General features: G+C 36.4%; 1 protein-coding gene across 2 annotated transcripts in view; it reads right to left on the reverse strand.

Annotated features, from left to right (window-relative positions):
• Positions 1 to 24,324, reverse strand: part of KIAA0825 (KIAA0825 ortholog) — a 244,823-nt gene that overhangs the window by 216,041 nt on the left and 4,458 nt on the right. For both annotated transcript variants that reach the window (XR_010469181.1, XM_065046958.1), the window contains exon 2: positions 16,974 to 17,057. The gene's annotated coding sequence lies outside the window, so the exon portion shown is untranslated. The remainder of the gene's footprint in view (positions 1 to 16,973; positions 17,058 to 24,324) is intronic.

Below are 24,324 nucleotides of genomic sequence, written 5' to 3' on the forward strand. Positions count from 1 at the left end.
AGTTTACAGACCACTTACTGCTTGAAAAATTCATCATATGAAAAAAATCACCTTGTAAACATGACAGCCTAGTTTTCATGTATACATTTCTATAAGATTTCTATGTCATACTTCTACTGTTCACTTGTCAAAACAAGGTAATTATTCCTTCCAGTCTCGGTTTATGGGGGTGAAAAAGCAATATTGGATTATTCCGTTTTCAAATATTGTTTTAGATGGTCAATAGTAATTTCTTCTTACGAAAATCTAAGTATTTCTCTATGTCACAGCTATCATATGAAGAAGCAAAACAAAAAAAAATGTTTCAGAGTTCAAAATAAGCACATCAAGATGTAAATTAACTGAAACTGAGCAGAAATTGTACTGTTATTTAGCGTAACCAGTATCAGGGCCCTGGGTGCGCTAGTTGGTTTTAACCGCCTGACACCCTGGACTCTGCGGGAAACTCAACCACCAGTCCCTCCCATCACTGGGGTTACCCCGTGCCCCCCAGCCAGTGTGACACAGCTCTCTTCTGATGGAAAGAAATAAATGGTAAGAAATAAACCTATTTCTTAAAATCCGTATTATTTGAAATCAATATGGGTGAAACTCTGAATTCTTTTAGACGGCAATAACCCATTTCTTCTGCAAAGGCGGTTAATTTCACACTTGTTATTAAGCTGCGTAAGAAGTATCATCCCATCATATTTCTGTTTACCAATATAGTGAAATATTGTACGTTTTGAGACAAATGGTCTTGGAGAACTTTCTTCAGATGTGACTCAACGAGTCCATGCCTGTAACAGGTGCAGTTCTTTTCAAAACATGTTAGAGGACCACTCATCACCATTAAAATGATGTAGCTGTCAATCCATTTGGTAGCTACTCAAGAATCTTAACCTCTACATGGTGTAGCTTAAAAAGAAATATTTAACCCGCAGTATCAATGCAATTTACCTCCTCTGTACAATTCCCCACTTCTAACAAGCCCGACGTTAAGAACCAATTTTTTGATCAAAAACAATTAGGCCTATTTGAAACAACATCATAGAATATTGAAGTTGATACAAGAGATACTTCTTGCTTTTTGAATTCATATAGCGTTTACCACGGAAGAGCACTTCTTCCTTTTTTTTTTTCTTTTTAGTGTTTTCTTTTTCCATGTCAACAAAAGGGAAGCATTCTTCTCATAGAAGTCCTATATGAAATTATACTCAGTTCAAATTGGATATTTCTCCATTCTGATACAACAATTCAACAAAGGTCATTGCGAAAACCTTCCACTGAAAACATACATGGGAAATTCCAAGGGATTTCTAAGATCAGTTTCTAATGATCATATTTACTTTAATAAGCATTTGTACTCAGACATACAGTTTGTAAAAACCGCATGGGCCTAAAACTTGAATAGTTTTTGGTATGAGCACTTCTGTTGAATTTACACATGTACAATATGCCTCTATGTATGAATCACATTATTTAACTACAGATTCATAGTCAAACATACTGTAGATATGTGGCTTACAGACACATCCCACTTTTTGACACAAACACTATTATTTTTAAATATAAATTATGAGTCCTTCATTACACTGGGTGAAACATTGCTAGGTCATGCTTATAGCATAAGAATCCATTCCAGCATTTCTAGAAACTTTGTAAACATTGTCAGACTTATTTATTGATAAATACTGAGTACTGTTACTCCTTTATTTCCCTATGGCACTTCAGCCAGTTAAGATTCTTGTTTTGGCTTCAGTGGGTTTCAGATATCACAGGACAGCACCAAACGTGGAAGATATCAGGACAATTTTGTATTACAGTTACACAGAACACCTTGGGGAGGAAAAAAAAACAACAACCCTAAATGCAGTTTTAAATTTCAATTCTCCTGGAGTTTCCTCTGAATCAATTGCCTAAGTCTAATGGAAAATTAATTAGTCGGGCTGTTAGGCCCTTTGAAATAAAATTATAGTATGCACGTGTTCAAGAAAACCATAACAGAGCTAAAGCAGTAAGTTTAAATTCAGACTTTATGGTTTCTCAGAACGTTTTATCACACTTTGTTAAACTTCCAAGTAGACTTCAGACTTTCCTGGATATTCAAATGCCCGAACTCTGAGTAAACGCAAACTCTGAGTAAACCAAGAAGCCTTAGGCGGTGAACGGTTTCATACAATGCAGATCCAAAGAGATCTGTCTCTGGGCACAACTGCACCTACTCCGGCAAATCAGAACAATGACAAAACAGACCCATTGAGGTTTCAATGAAATCCAGGCTTTTATACACGCGCTGCTACCTACGAAACAATCTAAACAAGTTATCTAAACCTAAACAGAATCTACTACTTAAGCACTGGCAGATACTTAAAGGAACCTACAATTTGTGGGGTATCACATTAAGTATATGATGTATACATGGTAGAAGGTCTTAATTGCCCATATTTCTAACTTGTTAAGGCCAGAGTATGAGGCAATATATAGAAGACTTATTCCAGAAGACTGAAAAATTAATTATTAACAATCTTAATTAAATGAACCCCAAATAATTTGCACAAAAATGGTTGAACAAAGAGAGAATTAAATACCAAGCTTCTGTCTAATAGCTGAAGAATAAAATGAGAAAACATGTTCCATTTTGTTATGATAATTTAGCTTCCTGATTGCAGGAAAAACAACTTTGTTGTATCATAGGTTCTGGTTTTCATCATTATCAGCATACATACATAAACAAAGCTTTTTAGTGGATTAAAAAAAACAGCAGACTGATATTGTTCTGTTCAAATCAGTGATTTCTAAACTAAGATTTGTATAAACTGAATCTCATTAATCTACAAGTTCATGATTCAGTCTTTAAAAAAAGTCATTCAAGAGCTAAGGAACTCATGACTGGCCATTAATTCCATTCAGTGCCAATGTACTATCTTAGCTCTCATATAATGAAACTCTTATTTCCAAATACTTAAAATACATTTCAAGACAACTTTTAAATAACTATTTGTATTTTGAATTTAATCAATAACTTGTACGAATAAAATATTTAGAAACAATTATCTAAGAAAATTGTTCATTTAGCAACATTTTTTCAATATACAATATCCCATATTCATCACAAAATGCTTTGTCTAAGCGCAATCCAAGCACCACAACAATCAAATTTTCTGGACTGTTACTTTACAGCCAATCTAAATATTTGAAAACTTATTTTAACACTATGTGAGTTTTACTCCTAGAGCTCTCATTGCGCCCTGACTCAGGACAATAAAATAAAATTATTACTGTTATCAGTGCTTTAAACAGAGGATGTCGATGTACCCGTGATTTGAAAACAGGGACATTTCAAACTGCAGCACTACATGTACAGAGAGCCAGTCAAATCACTGAAGCTTTTTTCTGATACTGCTTCTTATCTTACATGAGATGTCTCTTTATTGCCCTAGCATCCTTGTAAAACTAAAAGGGGATGAGAGAATTGACAAGATTTTTCATCGCTCAGCTTACACTTTCAAACCACCATCTTAACAATGATTTCCTTTATCTGTCTTTAGTTGCACAACCGTTCCCAGCTGCTTTACAGCACAGAGATGTCACCGGCAACCGCACCGCAGGCAGCGACAGCAATGGCAATGGCTTGCGATAATACCATTCAATGTGAAATTCCTACTGTTCCAGACTCCGCATCGTCTGAATATTTAAAGTCTTTTTTGGAAACCACATAGGGCTTACACAAGAAATAAATTTTAAAATTATAATTTCTCAAGCTCTACCCTAACACAGTAAAAGCTTCTTACTCAATTTTCTGTGGCGAAAATCTGTTCAAAATTGTATCACTGTTTAAAACAACGCCTGGTAAAAAAAGTTAAAAATTCTATCTATAAAACAGCAGAATCCAATGTGGGTTCTGCTAATAGGCAGGTATTGAAAATCTCTATTTAAATTTTCCAACTTACTTTTTGTATTCACCTATTTCCCACACTTTGCTGAAGCATCTGCAGCTTTTACAAAAAGAATACCAAATAGTTCTAGTAAAAAAACCCCAAACATTTCATGCATACAAAAAATAGTCTGCATTAAGGTATCATTTACAAAATATTTTGAATGCCACAAATAACTTTGAAACAAGTTTTACTAGAAACATCTTGTAATGTCCCCCCTGCAGATTTCCCACATTTGCTGTTGTCACAAACTCATATTTAAATGTTAATTTTATATTAATTGGCTATTACTCACCACACACAATAACACATTTTCCTTTACATCTTTCAAAAAGAGACTCTCATCTATAATTAAATTTTTAACCGTATCGAACACAGTTTTTCTCCCAAATTCTGCCATTATAAGACACGGCAAATAAGACAGTGGGAATAAGATACAACCCACAGTGGGCCTGAAGAAACACATTCCTCACTGTGGATGAAATAGAAAGCTGTGCCTTCTGTCTAAAGTTGTAATATCAGAAAGCAGTTCTATCTAAGGCAGCTATATCAGCCACTGAATCATCAATGTTGTCTAAAGCCTTGAAAAAGGACTGGATGTGTAGCTCTTTTGGAAATCTTTCTGTTTTAAATATCAGCTAGAGTGCATTTGTGATAAATAGCATATGCTATTATTTTTAATATCTGTGGGTTTTTCAGACTTTATTGCTGAGACCTCTTTTCTAGGTGTATGCACAAAAAAGAACTTAAAACTAAGATCCATGAGTCCTCCCTATTGCCTCTCCCCTGTCCTTTGAGTCACACCAAGTGAAATGCTGAGAATACAAAGCCACGGCTTTTTTAGATTTCCTGCTATTGTGACTGGTAAGGAGAGAATTCTCATTTACATAAACTTAATCAAACACTATTGGTCAAAGGCGGTGACTTCAAAAGAGGCACACGCCATCTGGAGTTGGAAGGAAACTCCTGAGGAGTTATGTCGGAAGACAGGAATAAAGCATAACGTGATTTATACCCTTCAGAAGAGGAGAAACGGCTATTTTTTGAGCAGCTCTGGAGTGAAACAGCCCTGTATCATCTTCTCGTCTCAGCCAGTTACCCCATACCTGGAGTCCCACAGGGCTCAACATCCCAGGTTCCACATTTATAAACAAGCTGTTCTTAGACAAGACGTCCACAAACTTTCAGCATCCTACCTGTGAAAACTTAGTGGCTCTCTCTACCTTCTTACTAGTTGTTATAATCACCAAAACCACAAGTGTCACAACTGTTTGTACACAAGTGTGTCTTTTTGCTTATTTTTCTTTTCTGGCTTTCTTTAGTAGCTATGAAAAGTGGATTCAAGACACCTTTTCTCACAGAATCCTTTTTCGTGCCTGTTGTTCTATTATATTTAGTAAGTTAAAAAATGGATAAACCTGGTGCAACATTGTCTGCTTTAGATATGATTTACAGCCTTACCAAAAAAATGCAATAATCCACTTTTCCTCCATTGCCACACACACATAAACACATCCTAAAGTTGTATTCTGCCATTATGCCTGATTAAGACTACATCCATCAGTCTAATTGACAAATGGATACAGTTTATGAATGATGGATGTTGTGAAAATACTTTTAAATTACAAAAATAATCACCAATAAGCAGACTGAAGTAATCACTAATCCATAGACAGGAGATTCTTAGAAGCCTAGTTAGAAATACCTACTGTATGTTTTCTTATCATCCTTTTTTATGACTAATGGCATTTGCCAAGAAAATATAAAATAACTAGAATAATTTCAAAGTAGCAAGTAGTATTCAGTGTAATTTCTACAGCTACAGCTGAGGATCATAGATATTGGGTAAATTTTGCACACTGGTACAAGAAAATGAGAACAATAATACTTTTTCCCCAGAAAGACTGCATGGCGTTTTGTTTTGTTTTGTTTTGTTTTTCCTGATGGACAAGAACATATTTCCTATGTATGAGACTAATGGTACATCTACTGCAGAATTGTCTTTTCAATCATGGCAATAAAAAATGCTATTTAGGGACAATAAGCGAGTTCTCGCACTTTCTATCTCTTGTAAACCCAGAAAGAAGAGGCATTACTTAGTAACCCCCAAATCCTTCTCAGAACTACGCTCTCGAAAACACCTGCAGCCTTCCTGTCTTGCTTTTCACATATGTCTAAAATTGCACAGATTTATAAGGGCTGTACTGAAGGAGCTAATCTTTTAACATGCTGGTAAAGAACCTAACGTATACCATTTTCAACTACAACCCTTACAAATACATACTAGCTACTTCTACACGACACCATAAAAGCCTTTTCTCTTCTTGTTTTTCAAAAAAAATCCTCCATCCTGACACAATACTCTTTGAGGACAATGGTGTTTAAAAGAAAGACATTTCAAGACCTTTGAGGTCTTATAGTTCAGTAGATCATATATAGAGTTGTTAGAATTTTAACAGGAAATAGACTCCCAATGAAACTATTATATTTAAAAATAATCACAAAAAAAGTCTGTGACCACAGCTTTTAAAAGGTAGGCTACATTTCAGTCCCTTCACTCCCACACATTCTATTTTCTTCCATTACTTCTCAATTTAAAACTGAGAGTTTGAAAAATGTCAATTTTACAAGAACTAAATACAGAAACTCTCCATAGAGTTGTCTCTTAAGTGAGTCCAAGTTTATAGTCATAGTCTTACAGGATGGTTTAGTAGTATAAATGTCATGGACCCTTTTTTTTTCCACAAATACTATAATTAAAGCTTCTTACTAAACTCTATACAAGGTCATAGGAAACATTTTACTGACAACTGTGTCAATTAAATTCCTTTTTTTTTTTTTTTAATATTTTCATTTGTTATTTTAAAAGTTTAAATTAGTTTTTGCTGACATAACTCAACTTGTAAAGGCTTCATGCCATACTGCCCTTTGGTTAGTATATCGTTAGGATACCACAGGGCAATGCAGCCAAATCCTGCTTCTTCACCTACAATTTTCAACTCCGAAAGCACTGTTAAGCTTCTGTTCCTTTATCCCTGAAAAAACAAGACACAAAAACACCAACGTAAGTAAAGTAACAACACTCTACTCTATTTTACCATGTATACCAGAGTATTTACAGTGGAGCACACAAGATCTAGAATGTGTCAGGTATTTTCAGCCTCATCTTAAAGATGCAATTTACAACTTTGAATTCATAAGAAACCGTTGCTGCTCTTGTTTGACATTTACCAGCAAATTCACCACGAAGCCCAAAAGAGACAAAGGATTTTTGCTGAGAATAATCGGTCACATACAAACTGTAAGAGGAAAGATTGTTATTAAATACATTGTTTACTCCTTAACTTAGATATATCCTTAAAAATAAGTTTTCCAAGCTCTTTCTAGCTAGGCGGTATGCAAGATGGGAAAGGGAGGAAGAGGGAAAAGGAGGAAAAAGGGAGTTGTATCCTTCTGATTTGTTACTGTTGCTTTCATTTCTTCCCCTTTCAGTTAACAGACTCCTTAAAGCTTACTTAAAAATCATACTGGCCACCTTCAGTTATACTGAAGACATTATTGATTATATTGTGAATGTTTTATCTAATACTTTGCACATCAAATGATTTTATATATTCCACTTTTTGTTCTCTTAAGAAGGAATATTTGACTACCAATTTTTTCAGTTTTCACGTTTTTCAAAGAAGATGAGTGAGGCACCGAGAGCGGTTCTTTAGATAAGGCAATTTTTCTTTAAAAAAACCTGTTATGTAAGAATCAGTGCCCTTCTATAAATACAATTTTATGCAACAAGTCATATACATTTCACAAAAAAACACTTAATAAATGTTTATAATTTTTTTTAATAAACAAAATTTATAAAAATAATGTAATTCCTTTCTCTGTTAATAACCAAGCGTTGAAATGTTGTCACACTGACAGAACTATTAAATTACACCAGTTGTTGGTGTTCTCCAGGTTCATGAAGAACTTTAAATTACATCGTTTAGTCCATTTACTGATGATACACCCTACCCTCATTTGAAGAAACACTATTTCTTAATACCACATGTTCATTGTCACCTTTCTTACAAATTCTACTGTGGACTTTGATTCAGTTTTCAGCCATTTATTTCTCAGATCTGACTGAAATCACCCATAGTTTCAGGCTGCTACCCTGTTTGTTTCTTAATTTGCAAGTTAGTCACCAAGCACCATCATAGCGGACACCAGAATAGGTGCCAGACAATAACTATAATTGTCTCTTGAATAACTGGATAAGAAGATGTAATTAGTAAATTTGTATGTTATTCATACTAGTGGAGATAAACATAATTTAGAAAACACAGGAGTTCTTTCAGATATTTTTAGAGCTTCTGACTATTTAAAAAAATCGCAGTTCGAACTTATTAAGAGGTCTCAGTATTTTCTCGAAATGCTTGTGACAGATACAGGAGTCCCTGCCAGATGAATTAGAAGCAGATACTCTGTGGTATAAAAATAATTATGAAGGGACAGGAAAATTTATTAGAGAAAAATACCAAATGTTCACGTTCGTCATATACATTTTATTCAATTTCATTTAAGTGAAATTTCTTTTATGTGACCTCTGAAATGGGGAAATTCATTTCACTTTGACAGCTTAACTAAATGTTTTAAAATACTGAAAATGCCTATGTAGTATGATGCTCTTGCTTTTAAAACAAACAAACAAACAAAAAATAAAATCTGCTCACATTACTTTTCTATTTTAACAAGGTTTTAAGAGCTGGTATCACAAACAGGTAGGAGATTAACATGTTACTTTACCAAAGTATAACAGAAGTTTATAACTCCAGTGGCTCTGGAAGCAACAGGCACCACATACTATCAAGATAAATCAGTCCTCTCCATAAAACACGGCCAGAAACGTAAAGGGGAAATGATCCTTTAGAAATTAACAAGAAATGTTTACTTACTGAGTATGCAAGATTCTGCTGACCGGGACCTTTGTGGGGGGGGAGAGGGTGGGAAGTGGACCTCTAATCACAAATACTGGCACTACATTATGACTGTTTCTTAGAGAAAAATTAAAAAGACACACCTTTTCCAAAACTGAAAGCCCTGCACTAAAAACGAATTCTACAAGGAAAGGTGTCTCAGCTGATTCCGCTGAAAACTGGACTACACATTTCAGTAGGAACGAAAATGTTAAATTACATCTTCACAGACTAACCTATGCCAAAAATGTAAACATAGGCATCACACTTCCAGCAAAAATACTACATTGCATATATTGTGAAATGCATTTGTGTTGTTTATATTAAGAATAAAACTCAGTACAATTATTATGCATTAACATGAACCAGCAATGAGTAATCTGAAATTGACTCTGGAACTACACAAAATACTTTACATTCACTTTTGTCAGGAGCATCGCCTCTGACGCGCTGTGTTCCGGATCTCTAAACTAATATCTTACCTTCTGTACCTGAAAACACTCTAAATACTGAAATGTTAGGTTTTGAGTTTATTCTTTCTCTCTTTGCTCTTCAGACTAATTGCATGGGCAGAAAACATAGCCTGATCCAACTAACCTCCCTTTTGATGAACACTAGACACAAGGATATAGAGATGGATTCCAAAATAACAGAGATACTAAAAATTATGAGCATGTGGCTGAGTAACATGGTAAAATCTCCACATTCAGGAATGGCAGCTATCCCTCAACTCTAAATAAGCCCACACAAAGTAAAATTTGAAATTTAAATGTTCTTCTAACTATGTATTCTATAATTTTTGTGTTGTTTTTTTTTTTTTTATTTGTGCACTTCTTAGTACTTGTGCACACAAAGCATTTAAAGAATACCATTGCTGAATGATGACATGGAGATAGAGGAGTAAACGTGAAGATATGTAGTTGACATTTGTCCTGAAATGAAATCAATTCACTACGGGGCAAAAAAGAAAAACCTTCCAATTTCCTTCAAAGGAAATAAGATCCTCCCTGGCTCTTTGAGGAGGATGGTAAGAAACATAAGACACAAAGAAGAAAATCTGGAGTGAAGCTGCTTATTGGGTTGACGCTTTCCCTCAATAACGAGCTCAAGGCCGCTTCAGTAACAAAGACCATCAAGGATCCAAGCCATTGCTGGCTGCTGTGCTGCACCAGCTTCATGGTGCTCTTTACTCACAGTTTGGGATAAGCTTGTTAAGGACTAACTGTCTCAAACTTGTGTGAAAATTACTACTAAGTACTATGTGTATTGTTTATTAACGTCAGACTAGTAAAGTGTTGCTTCCATGTGTGAAACTGGCCTGATTTACCAGTCTTCTATGCACCACCAGCACAGTGATCTCTAACTCTAAATCACAAATATACACATACTTATATTCAGGTGCAAGTGTTACACTCTTGTGAGTGGAGTTCCATTCCTAGGTCTACTACACATTAACTCCACCGTAGAGCAGGAGTTGGGTAAATCACCATCTCCTATTCTTTATATTTGATTTAAACAGGAATATTATTCCCTTCCTCTCCTCTCCTTTGTCCTGTTTATATTTTATGTTTTTCTGATTAAGGACTGGCTTTTACTATGCCTTCCTTCAACCACAGCTGAGGCAGGACATCAGCATCGTAGGTACAATTTCCACCAAAACAGAAAACTGTAATGCTGATCTAACTTTTTGATAGCACCAGTACATGCTTCTGCAACTACAGAGCTACACACATAATTTCTTGCACAGGACTAACCCATTGCTGTGCCTTTTACTTCCCTCTGAGATGGTCCTGTACATGCATTTTGAACCCTCTCTCATTTCAAGGTGTTTGTCTGTTTCACATTCCCCTCCCCAGCCCACACCAGGGTCTGGCACCGTCCTCTCACATCATCCCTTATCGCAGCACCTCCTGTACCAGCATCCCCACTGTCTTCAACACCACCCTCTTCTCTCTTGACAGTCCTTATTTTGTGAGTCTGTGAACAATTCTCTGTAACCACTTTTCCCTCGGTCATTCTGCTCCCTTACCAGCACGGCCAGCCGGGCAGGGAGGGGATTGTCCTGCTCTGCTCTGCACTGGGGCGGCCTCATCTGCAGCATTCGCTGTGTGCAGGGCTGGGGCACAGGATAAAGGAGATAAAGCTACTGGAGGGTGTCCAGAGGAGGCTACGAAGTTGGTGAAGGGTTTGGAGGGGAAGCCGTGTGAAGAGCAGCTGAAGTCCCCGGGTTTGTTCAGCTGGAGCAGAGCAGCCTGAGGGCAGAGCTCATGGGCTGCAGGTTCCTCAGCAGGAGCAGGAGGGGCAGGCTGAGCTCTGCTCTGTGACAGTGACAGAGCCCAGGGAACGGCAGGAGATGTGCCAGGAGGGTCAGTGGGACATGAGGAAAAGGTTCTTCACCCAGAGGTGCTGGACACTGAACAGGCTCCCCAGGGAGGTGTCACGGCCCAACCTGACAGTGTTCAAGAAGAGACTGGACAACGTCCTCAGACACACGGGGTGACCTGTGGGGATGTCACTGCAGGGACAGGAGCTGAACTCCATGAACCTTCTGGGTCCCTTCCAACTCTATGACTCTATGAACCCTTTTGTTCTGGGAGACGAATCACTCGGGATGCTCAAAGGCTTCACTCTGCTGTGAAGACAGGTGAAGATGAGGGACAGGACCTGCTGTACTGACACGGCTTAACTCTTCAAACGTTGCATGAGATTGTTTGAAAGATGAAGTTCTGGCCATGCTAAATAACAGCAAAGGCTTCCATGTGCCACCTGTTTTCCTTTCAGTTCTCTAATCTCCTATAAAATCATAAGACTGTACACCGAAAATTGCTCCGAAAGTTTTTCACAAAGTTCCTGTACTGGAAAACAGAAAATGAAACCACACAGAGATGAGAACAACCTTCAGACTTTACTAATCACATGTCTCACTTCCAAACTAACTTGCCTATTCAAAAATCAAAAGTTTACCTATACAACCAAGGGATAAAGGATTAAGATTAAATAATACATTGTATATTTACTAGAAACCAAAAGATGCATACTGTGTGTAGCTAATGTATATTCAGCAATTAAAAATTCAGCTATATGAATATTGCAATAATTTAAGTTTTTAAATTATTTATTTCAAAGTGGCAGAAAAGATCACTATTTAAAAATAACATGCAAGATGCAAGTAATGAAAAATTGATGTGAAACAACGATCTCTAAGACTGGAGCTCACTTTATGTAAAACTATTAATGCTAAAACATTCCTACCAAAATTCAAATTCAAGTCACGGGAAAAATAAATTTTATGACCTGTTCCATCAATTCTTAATCCTCAGTTTTATTCCCTCTGAAGTATACTAACAAGCTGTATGAACTCAGAGGGAAACAAACAAACAAACAAACAAAAGATAAAGAGTTGCTGGCTTAAATCAAATCACAAAGGAGAAAACTAAATTCTTTCTGAGCCACTCCCTTTTTCCTTCCATTTGCCCCTCTAGTCTTTAATTTTCTGCTATACTCCCCCTCTCAAATTTCCCAATGAAAATAAATGCGGATGGCTTTGTGTTAAGTCAGAGAAAACATCTAAAACTGCATTTTACTGTATTTGCTGCTTAACATTTCCCAACAGTGAACCTAATATTTAGAATCTATCATATCAACATAGTCATCATGATCCAAGCTGCAAATAATAAGAGAGTGTCACTGTCAATTTTGCTTTCTCACACTTCCTTCCCTTCACTTCATCTGATTTTAATAATCCCTGTCAAACCGCAAACAGTCCAAATTACCTTCTTGACACAGAAGCTTTCAAGGAAGAGACAGAATCTCAACTTTCATTTAGCGACTACAAAAGCAAGCTGTCCGACTGGACAAATATTATTTTCACTCTTGACAATCTCTACAGTAAAGCATGCTTTTTAATTTTCACTGAAGCTGCCAAGGGTTTGATATAAGCTTCTTGTTTAGCGCAGATTGACTCATAGGATTAGCAAACCAACAACTGTAATTGTGTTTAAAGAAGCCAGCACTTTCAAGTCACAGAAGAAATTTCTTGCAAGAGGTGACAATTGCATGTCATAAGATAACTGAATTAAGAAAAAGATTAGACAAATAATTTCAATTTTGTAGATCTCATAGGATCTGTTTCAAGATCATTTTACGTTACTGAGATTGACCAAATGGTTGCTGCTAACATGTAATATAAATAAGAATTTCAAGGAGGACAACTTTATATTCAACTACATCAGGAACAGCCTCAGAAGGGTTAGCATTTGACAACAGGAAATACGTTCAAGGCAAACAAGCTTTCGTGGAAGGATGTGATCTGTAATCACTCTCCTCTCGGCTTGCCTTCAAAGTAAGCTTGATAACATAACTCACTACTTCACATATATCAGTTTAAAAGTAATTGATTTCTCTGATGAGGCACAGTATTGTATAATTAGCATTCTATTTGAAGTTCATGTGGATTAATCAAAGCATAATACATTTTTATATAAAATATTTTCTTCACATAGACACACCAGTCTCTCTAATCATCTGGAAGTCTATTGCTTAGTATTTTGACTTATTTGAAGTTGCAATCGGGTTTTGAAGTTTTACTAGCTATATAAAAATAAATAGAATAACCATGATACTTCACATCAGAACTCCCATCTAACTGCTTGTTTAAATACCTCAGATTGCCTGTCCCATGCATAGGCCTAATCTAAGACTAATCAAAGTAGTTTTAAAAGATTCTTTGGTAACTAGTTAGAATACACCCGAAACAATAAAAGCCTATCTTTGATGAATCCATAACATCGCTATGCAGAGGTGTATGCCTAGATGGTATTTAGAGCTCCACAGCAAGATAACTATGCTTTCTAATAATACAGCAGTGTTTTAGTGTTCTTGTAACAGTTTTGGCTGGCAACGGCCTCTCCATGACCACTCATCTTCATGGTCAGACATCCTCCTGCTTGCCTTTTTATTCTGTTTTGCTTCCTAGTGAAAAGTTTTAACAGCTTACTGTATTTTCCTCCTTTAGCACTGCTAGCCAAAGCACAATTTGGGTACTTAGTGCTATATTGATTCTACCATATAAAGTATGCATCAGATTGGACCTGTATGTTCTTTTATTCAAAAAAAAAAAGGATCTGATTGAAATCACTTAAAGAAGGGGAAAAAATTACATGAGTAACACACAGACCAATGCTATTGTCAGTTTTAATTAAAAGGATATTGATTTAAGCCTCTTTAAGTGAAGTGATTAGCCTTGACTATGTCTTGACTTCTAGTTATCTATCAGTTTGAATCCAGAGTGAAACTGGTAACTGATAGTAGCTACCTCTATGCATTCAAAGAGCAAAGCATTATCAGAATGCATGTAGGAGAGAGGAAAGACATCTGAAGAAATGTGCAAATATACTGACATGTACTACATCACATCTACTTCATGGTAGTCAAAATAACTGTACAAAACTAAACCTTGTGTTGAACTGGCTTGCAGTTCTGTAACTATCAGGGGAGCTACTTTTTTTTTTTTAAGCTTCTTATTAATTCTTAAGGCGTACATAAATGATGTTTTCAACTAGTTGTTCAGAGGTAGCCTTTATCTTCCCAGAGTATCCTCTCTGTATTTCAATCCAGTTCTGCCTCACTTGATAACTTACATTATCAGATGTTACATCTTTATTTCTTGGCAGAAGTCCAAGCTATCCCAACTATGAGGCTACAAAAGTAGAATAATGCATAACCAAGTGGCACCTTTAAAGAATATTTATCCACAATACCTTTCCATTGCTGCCGAATCAGAAAGAAAAATAAAGGAATTGTTAATAGTGAAAGGAACTTCCTTCTTCTCAAGAATCTCTTAAACTCTACTCTCACCTCCAGCCTGAAGCTCCTTATCACGGGACAACTAAGAGTCCTGCAGCTGGAACACCTTGTACTTCATGGTGAAGTTAATCCACCTCTATACTGTCAGTCTGTATGTGCCATGGAAATGCCATGTGAGTATGATTAAAGAATGCTCATGGAGAACTCTAATACATTCTACTGTCTATTCTGGGAAGATGTGGGGTCAAGAATACTACTTCAAAATAGGGGGAGTCACAACAAAATGAGTTCACACAGGGGAAAATAAAATATTTGGAACTAGGTCATAAATTACGGTGTAAAAAGGAGAGAAAAACAGCTGATTTGTGATGTTGAAAGGGGTTCCTCCTCCCTATCATCTTAAACAACTAAAGCAAAGATATTATATTAAATTCTCCAGAGCAGAACACACTTAGCCTTTGGTTCCATGATTAAGAAGGCAAGTGTTCATAAATATCTTACAAGCGAACACCATGGACTGTGTTACTTCTCACATAACTACAAGACTCAAATGAGTTGTGCAACCAGTCAAGAAGAGTAAGCAATGTGCACTACTTGCTCATCACATGAAATAAATCTTTTGCTGCAGAACAAAACTGGACTGAAAACTAAAGACCTAATTTTTTTTTAAGGAAGACTACTTTTAAAGTTGCTAGAGAGAAAGAGAAGGGGACATCACAGACTAAAGAAAAAGGAGCAAAAACTTTTTTCTAGGGTCACATTAACGTTTTGGCAAATTTCTTTTTCCTTCCATTAATTTTATAGCATTTTACAACTTTTGTAAAGTTAAAAATTAATAAGTCATATAAGATTCAAGCTAGAAACTTAAGTAACAATGAAATTTTTAAGGTTCAATCTATATATTTCTTAATTTAACTGCCTAAAAAACTGAGAATATCTTTCAAAAGCATGAGTTGTGACCAAATCTATTTTTATATAAGAGTTCTATGGTGAACCTTTAAGTTTCAACTATATTCTATTAACGTGTAAGATAAATTAAGCTTGCTGTGACCCAGTGAACAGCAGGTGGTCCCAACCCAATATTCACTGGTACACCACCAGGAAACTGGAGGATGTAACAAGCAAAACAGCCAATGAAAATAGTCATTAATGGGGTGTATTCTGAAAAATTAAGAAAGAGGTCAGAGATCAAAAAGAGAGGGAGCATTTATTGAAATGACTTATTTTTCCTAGATAAACTGGCAATAAGTGTCATTGCAATATTGTGCCTCGTGCTATTCTTCACGGCTGAACATTATTCAGAAACTTTGAGTTTGTTCCAAATAAGAAAATCAAACTTTATCGCTTTGCAATTATTGCTGTCCATTTTTTCCTTCTGTGACAGCGTGTGCCAGGAGGGATATGTTTATCACAGGAAAAGCACCAAGCAGGCTGTATTCTTCACACCCCCCTATATTTGCATTACCTGACATAACTCACATGCTCCCAGCCCAATGGCATAGTAAGAATTAAAAACATTGTAAAGCCTACTATTCATATTTCAAATAATCCACTTTTTATCCGTTGTAATGGATGATATAGCTCCCTAAACCACTTCTTCTTGGAATGACTACAAGCTTTATTCAAGCTACATTTTTTGTACTATTATGCACTAACGGCACTGCAATAAAAAGAGTGGACATTAATAGATTGACTGCACTGAGAAAAGAGATTCAGACAACTTCAGAGATAGCCCACTCTTTCCAACCCTTTCCTCCCACGGTCAGGAGAAGTTATTTGGGTTTTCTGTATGTTACAGAACAGACTGCTCCAAATATAACAGATATTAGTGACTGCTGCACCTAAGCAAATGCTGCAAATTACACCATGCACTTCAAAAACAATGTTTGCAATTAGCCTCTCCAATAACCAGGTAAGTCCTTACTACAAAGAGATACCCTATTCAGACTTCCTACAGAATTACACTAATCCAAAGTAAATACCTATACATTTCTTAACAGTTAAAACAGCTAGTAATTTTTTATCTATTTTTTATATGTTATAAAGAGATAAGAATCTGAACCAAGCTAGCTTAGAACTCTTAAGTAGAACCTCTTAAGTATCAATGTAGCATCTCCTATATTTTAGTCAATTAATAAAAAATACATATGTATTCTTGACTGGTACCAATAAGCACTTTCCTATAAACATCACAGCTGTCATCTAACCACCCAGTTATAACTTTTTAAGTGTTTATAGTTTATAGCAAGTCAATTTCAAAACATATCAATGTACAATTTACACAAATACATACCTTCAGTCAATATAGTCTCTCCATAACTGAAATCTTCAGGTTTTCCATTTTGAGGAACATGTAGTTAATAGTTCATCAGTGGTCCTATGTAAAAACAAGGTGGATAAATTACTAATGGGCAGCAGCTGAGGAACTAACACTTTCACGGACAAACATCCTAATTGCTTAAATATAATATAAAATTGGTCATACAGTGAGAGACTATGCTTCTTAATTCCCATTGGTAAATAATAGTCCAGATTCAAAACGTTAAAAAAGTTTTAACTTTAGGAGCCCCCATTTCTGTTGATATTTATACAAACCATGGCACTATGGAAGACTTCATCTTGTTTTTCCAAAGGTATAAAAGCAATGGAGAGAAGATACGTACAGGATGGGAAATTAGAAGGCCATAGAATCTCCCCAAATAGCATATGGCAGCTGTAGCAAATGTTTACACAAGGTCTACATAGCTCAGTAGTTACACTGAGAACAATCTACCTTGTGGTCACCCACTTATAGAAAACGAAACTTAGAAAATAAAAGAGGTGGAAGTTTGAGATGAACATTCAATAAATAAAGGGGGCTCATAAGAAAGATGGAGAGAGACATTCTGCCAAGGCCTGTAAGATGTGACAAGGGTTAATGGTTTTAAACTAAAGGAGGGAGATTCAGGCCGGACATGAGGAAAAGATTGTTGCCCCTGAGGGTGGTGAGAGCCTGTGCCAGGTACCCAGAGAGGTGGTGGATGAACCATCCCTGAGACATCCCAGGCCAGGCTGGACGGGGCTCTGAGCACCCTGAGCTGGTGAAGATGTCCCTGTCATGGCAGGGGCACTGGGGGAGCTGGGAAGGTCCCTTCAACCCAAACCATCCTGTGATTCTATGATTATATTAAAAGAACTAAAGATCAACTGCTGCATCCAGTAGTGGTTGTGGATACTAACATAATGAATCAAATCAGATAAGTAAAAACTAGTACGGCAAAACTATCCCACCACCCCTTTGCTCCAGCAACTTACCCTGTCCAGGAATGCCAGTTTATACTGGATTAAATCAATAAAATCATGATGAAAATGCCTGCATTAGACTTAACAGACCTTGAGAAATCATCTCTATGGAGGAACTGAAAGGATTGTGTTTGCACATGCATGCAACACACCTAAATATAAAGTTCCATGATGTTTAACAGCAACAAAATGGACGAGCATATGTAATAAATATGGTAACAGGAAGTATCCTGTTCATCTGCTTTTGTTTCACTATATTTTAAGTAACTTAAAATATTTTTACAAGGCTTTCTACAGCAATTAAACTCTTCGGTTTTTTCAGTACTGTTTATTCAAACAAAAGTAGCTCTTTACATGGAAAATAATTGGGGAACCTTTGGCACTACACAGGTGTTTAGCTGAAGTACCCCAGGAATATAACTTCTGTAATTCAGATGTTCTGTAGAAAAATTAGCAAAGACAAGAGCAAAGGAAGTTTAAAAGAGCCCCATGCAAGTTTGACAACAGGATAGTCCTGTTCTTTGACCAATACTTTCACATTGGTATTTTAAATTAAGAACAAAGCCAACAAAGCCTGTAGCTTTTCCAGAGCTTCTACTACTCTTCTGAAAGCAGTGGCTATGCAAAACATTAAATAAAATATGACAGTAAGGTTGTAACTCCAGCCCACAAAAGCCAGGAAATTTAAAGTTAGTCTGACATTCAAGCCTTAAATCATGCAATTGTGATTCTTTTTTAAAAAGCAACAATGCAAGTTAATGATGAGTTGTCAGCCCTAACTTTGAATTGCCTGAAGTTTGTCATTTGGTGTTTGTGTCACAACCTTAATGCTATTTAAATGTAGTTTTTAGTATCTATTATTTAAAAAGGTCTACTTTACGACAGCAAAAAGCTTTGATGGAATAAACCTCAAAGTATACTGTAGTGCTGGTGTGCCACTTCATTAGAAGCAGTGCATAAAACATATGCTGTTGACAAATCTAATTCATTAAAGGTGAGGTAGATGCACTTTAAAACAACTGGATGGCATCATTATCTACAGTTCCTTTTATAAATTATTCTTCTTTTCCCTTTTGACTGAACTTGTCAGTGTTCCCTTTTCAGATTGTGCATGTTTTTGCCTTAAAATTCAATACCTTCAACATGTTTGGACAAGTTAAATAAGTAGCGTATTTGCTAAAACTGAAATTGTAAGCAGAAACATTCACACTGATTATTTCACTTATATTAACTAATGAGAAATAAAATTAAGCAACAATGTATAAGAGTTTCAACTTTATCAAACATAACATTTAAAAATGAAGAGGATATTACAAAGTACAACAGAGTAGCATTCTGGTAGCATTTTGCATTGCTATTCAGATGACTTAGATTTTATATTGAATTGAATTCTGCAAGAGAAGATCAGGCACATCACAGAGCTGACAGCTAGCTGACATATTTAGTTATAAAAGGAAGAATTGCTAACTATATAACTCACACTTTTAGGTAAAGACCAATATTCGTATAGGAACTAAAGGCTATAGAAGGGTCCATAAATAAAGTTAAGTTGGTATTTGAAGCACGGCCCATCAGAGTGGTGAATTCAACAGATAAAAGACATATAACCAGTCAAAACCCAACCAAACTCTGTCTTAGAATACCATTGCCTGGGACAATATGGAAATTTTTCTCCTCAGCCCAGAAAGAATGAAATCATTCTATCACTGTATCTTTAGAACCCAAATCACAGTGCAGGAGCTTCACTGAATCGATGAAAAGATAAAGCAAAAAAGAATACTTCTGAGGACTAAACACAACTTAGGGTTAAATTTGACTAATCACATATGTAGCAAAATTCTAAGCTACACTGTATACAGAGAAACTGGAAAAAATAAAATCAAATAATCTTAATCAGGGATTCTTTCTGTAACATAATTTTCCATTTAATTCCTTATAAAGAGACCTATATCTATCCATTAAAAACAAAACAAAACAAACACAAACCAACAATACCAACAACCAGAATTTTTGACTTCAATATGTCAATACACTATAAAAATATTTTGCAAGAAATTAGCTAGATTAGCAAAGAATTTTGCCTTGTTCAAGAAAAGCCCATGTATAGCACATAACACCTTTCTATATATTTATATACAGCCACATGTACACACATACATTTTTAACTAAATGCAGTGTTTCAGATCAATTCTATATTGTCTCTTGCAGAGAGAAGTCCATTCCTATCTAACACTTACCCTGAAAATTTAAGATATGGACATTTTGCTTAGAAAAAATTGGCATACGTGTAACTTAAATATGGAAACACCTCCAAATATAATTCAGTGACGCCTATTTATGTCTCCACAGATTGCAACAAATCAGTTTCTGAAAGCAACTCTAAATGTTTAAACTAAAAACTGACAGATCAATTTACCACATTTCAATCACCACTTACCATTTACCTCAGAAGATTTACATTGTGTACGTCCAAAATGCTACACATGCAATTCTGCTAATTAGTCCCTCCATTAATTTTCATCCTGCTCTTTTTTCATTTTGTTCCATCTCCTGCCATACTGTCTTTACAATCTCATGGGTGGAACAGTCATATTTGTTTAAGGTTTCCCTCACCAAAACATGGGAATAGCTGCAGATGGAAAAGAGTACAGTGGTATCTCCACTTTGAGGAGACACCTCAAAGGCCACCTGTATCCGGAATGCCTTAGTGAAATGAATTCAAAATCATTTGACTTATAACAGTACTATAACTGAAAAGACCCATACCCTATTGACTGCTGGTAATAGCAACTCTTCTTGTAAAGTCATTCTTAGATTCTGTGAAAGGACCTTCTGTTTAAACATCTTTGGGTACCTAAATTCTACTCTGTTCTCCCTAATAAATCTTTGAGATTGGGTACCTAAATTCTACTCTGTTCTCCCTAATAAATCTTTGAGATTACTGCTGTGAGTGCGGAGGCAGGAAAAGGAGAGAAACAGAGCTCGCATCCCTACAGAGTTTATGCCTACAGAAGTGCCCATAATGCCTTCCTAAAGAAAGCTTTCCCTCTTCACAGTATTTCCTGAAAAGACACTCTGTTCCCAGCCAGGGATTTCAGTCCTGCTCTTAATTCAGCCCTTTCCAATGGTCTTGGTGAGCAAGGGGCTGTTTGGCCTGGAGAACAGGAGCCTGTGGGGAGATCTTATCACTGTCCACAACTGCCTGAAAGGAGCTTGGAGCATGGAGGGTGTTGGTCTCTTCTCCCAAGTAGCAAGTGGTAGCACAAGAGGAAACAGCCTCAAGTTGTGCCAGGGGAGGTTTAGATTGGATATTAGGAAAAAATTCTTCCCGGAAAGGGTTGTCAGCCATTGGAACAGGCTGCCCAGGGCAGTGGCGGAGTCACCATCCCTGGAGGGATTTAAAAGCCGTATAGAGGAGGTCCTTAGGGACATGGTTTAGCGCTAAGTTTAGGTTAGGTTATGGTTGGACTCAATGATCCTGAGGGCCTCTTCCAATTGAAATGATTCTATGATTCTAATAATGTTGCTAACCATACAGCCTGTCTGTCTATACTGGCACTCCAGATGGGAGAAACCACTGGCAACAAAAACCTTCCACACCAACAAAGGTAACTGCTTCATCGAGAAAGTGGAACAAAAGAGGGAGAAACCTTACCTGTGTCATTGCTTCAAAGGAAGCCTTCACTCTGCTGTGCATAAGGGACTGCCAAAGCACCCCTACTGCAAAAGTTCTAGACACTTTTTCTGCAATCCTCTGGTTATCTTCAGGAAGCTATTTGGTGGACCTCACCAATCCTCATACAGCTCCTGGGACTACTGATCACAGAAAGACAGTGCTGTCTCTTTCTTTGAGGGAACATCTGCCTCATAGCACATAGCAGTAACTCTGGATGGGAGAACAACTCGTATGTCTTATGCTGAGGTATGGCAAAGCCAAGTAGAACCACACAGGAATCATCACAGTAACAAAACTCCACTTCTTTTAACTCCCAACTCCACAAGTGTGGTGGGAAACAACCAATCATTAAGTAAAATGTCTTGTTCATTCAAGTGAATTCTTCACAAGTCTCACTGAGAAAAGTAAAATTATGTATCAACTTATTTGGCATTGCAACAGATCTCAAAACCTATCTGAAGAGAAACCCACTTTCTTATGGCAACAGGTTACCACATGAATAAGATCTATATTTTTTCTATTACTCTGACAGTTAATTTTGGATTTATTCTCTGGTAAAAGTTGTCTGCTTCTGGAGTCTAGTAGAAAATGATTTCTGATAAAATAAAAACACCCACTAATGAACACATTATTTTAGTACTGAATGCTTCTACTACAATCTTCATGAGACACTCAAGAGACTGATATCCCAGGGTAAGTTTGCCCTCCCCAGCAATCTGGAATTTGCAGGGACAGATGACAAAGCAAGCTGTGAGAATACAATAGTTATCTGCAAGATCTGCTGATGACAAGGGTTTCACCTTAAGGGACAACTGAACAGCTACAAGGAACCACTACGACGCTCTGTTAACCTCACCTTCTGTATTAAATCTGCATCAGATACTTGTATGTCACAATTTTGTAGAAACTTACAGTTACATATTGATAAAATGCATAAATAGAACTGTAACATACTATATGGTATTCTGATACTATCTTGTGCTTGTTGCATCATCATTACCTTCCCTATTACAATTTAAGTCATACTTTCTCCTAACTTCTGTTCACTATTTTTCTTTTCTCCTTCCATCCACCGTCATTTACACCTTTTGCCTGCTCTCTGTACGAAAGAGTAGAGAGGGTAAAAAGTGTACACGTTACCCCACCTGTTATCTCAAGCCTAATTTGATTTTCTGATGTCTACAAGCCAAGATTCATGTTTATCTGCATTGTAGGGCATCAATCGTGCTGCTGGCAGTTGCCTAATGAGAAATAAAACTGGGGGGAGAGAGCAGTTATTGCAAAGAAGAAACCATTCTGGAATATTCTGAGTATATACATTTCTATTTAACAACATACAATTATTAAGAAAAATATATAATTTCTGCTACCATTACACACCTTTACTATTCTGCCTGCAGTTACTTAGGGAAGAATAATATGCAAAAGAAAGGTACATTTTAAGATATACTCCTCCTCCCCCCAAAAAATTAAAATCAACATACACAATCTGAATGAGCTTATGTGGATTCTCAGAAAAACAGAGAAAGGACTTTGATGAAGGAAAATTTGCTGATCACATCAGAATAGATCTCCTATGTAGGAGAAAATATTAGAAAGTCAGTGGGGGAATTAGGTCAATTAAGTATTCCAGGCAGGTTTAGCAGATTTAGGTCAGGGCAGGAGAACAGCAATATGATTAAAAAAGAAGGTCCAAGCAGCCAGGGACTAAGTCATATCAGGCACAGACAAGAAACTTGAACTTTATGTGTTCGGAAAAGTAAGTACTAAATGCAAAATGAAAGTATCCCAGTACTTGTATTTTAAAAGAAATAAAAAACAAACAAAACCTTATTCCAAGTCATGAGTGTGGTTCACTAATTCACTACTGAGCGAACTAGTACACATAAAGTATATAGCTTGGCATAATTTACAGAAGAGTTACTGAACAAGTCACTCAACACCATTCTGTGCTCTCGACATTTGTCCCTCGACACAGATTCACGGACACACGTTAACTGATCCTGAATCGGCAGAAGGGCAGATGAACACACGCAGATTGAAGACAGGCTGAGCTTACAACGGTCAGAAAAAGAAGTTACATGGAAGAAACACAACTGATACCTCCTGAAAAGACCATAAAGAAGATGCTTTTAAATATAAGTACAAAGCTATGCTAACTGAGAATTTACATAATCAGTGAGCCTTGAAAAAAAGCAACGATTTCCATAATGCTTGTTCTGCCATTGCAATATTCATCAGCCTATGAAAGAAACTACAGGTACACTTATAGAAGAATAATTATTATTCAGAAGCTATTCTATCTTCTATGTATTTCTCTTACATTTATATTATTTCCAAGTCTTCTAATGCCTTATCACTATAGAAGAAAACTAAAATTCCTTCATTATTCCTTCATACGGAAGACAAACTTACAAAATTGACTTAAAACATGGCACAAAGTCAGATTTTTCTCCACATGAAGGCAGTGTGGAGTCACTTCATAGTGTTTTAGCTTTCGCAACTGACTTTTCAGTGTAGCTTCTGTTGTGTTTTGTGGGTTTTTTTTTTCAAAGCTGTGATTACTAAATGTTTAACCACAATTTGCCTATGGCACGGTGATTTTTGTTTTGTCAAATAATACTACTTAAGCATATATACATTATGCTGAGGCAACAGAAGTAAAAAGCTCTAATTAATAAATTTT

This window comes from Columba livia, chromosome Z (assembly GCF_036013475.1).
Source record: "Columba livia isolate bColLiv1 breed racing homer chromosome Z, bColLiv1.pat.W.v2, whole genome shotgun sequence".
NCBI classification, from domain to species: Eukaryota; Metazoa; Chordata; class Aves; order Columbiformes; family Columbidae; genus Columba; species Columba livia.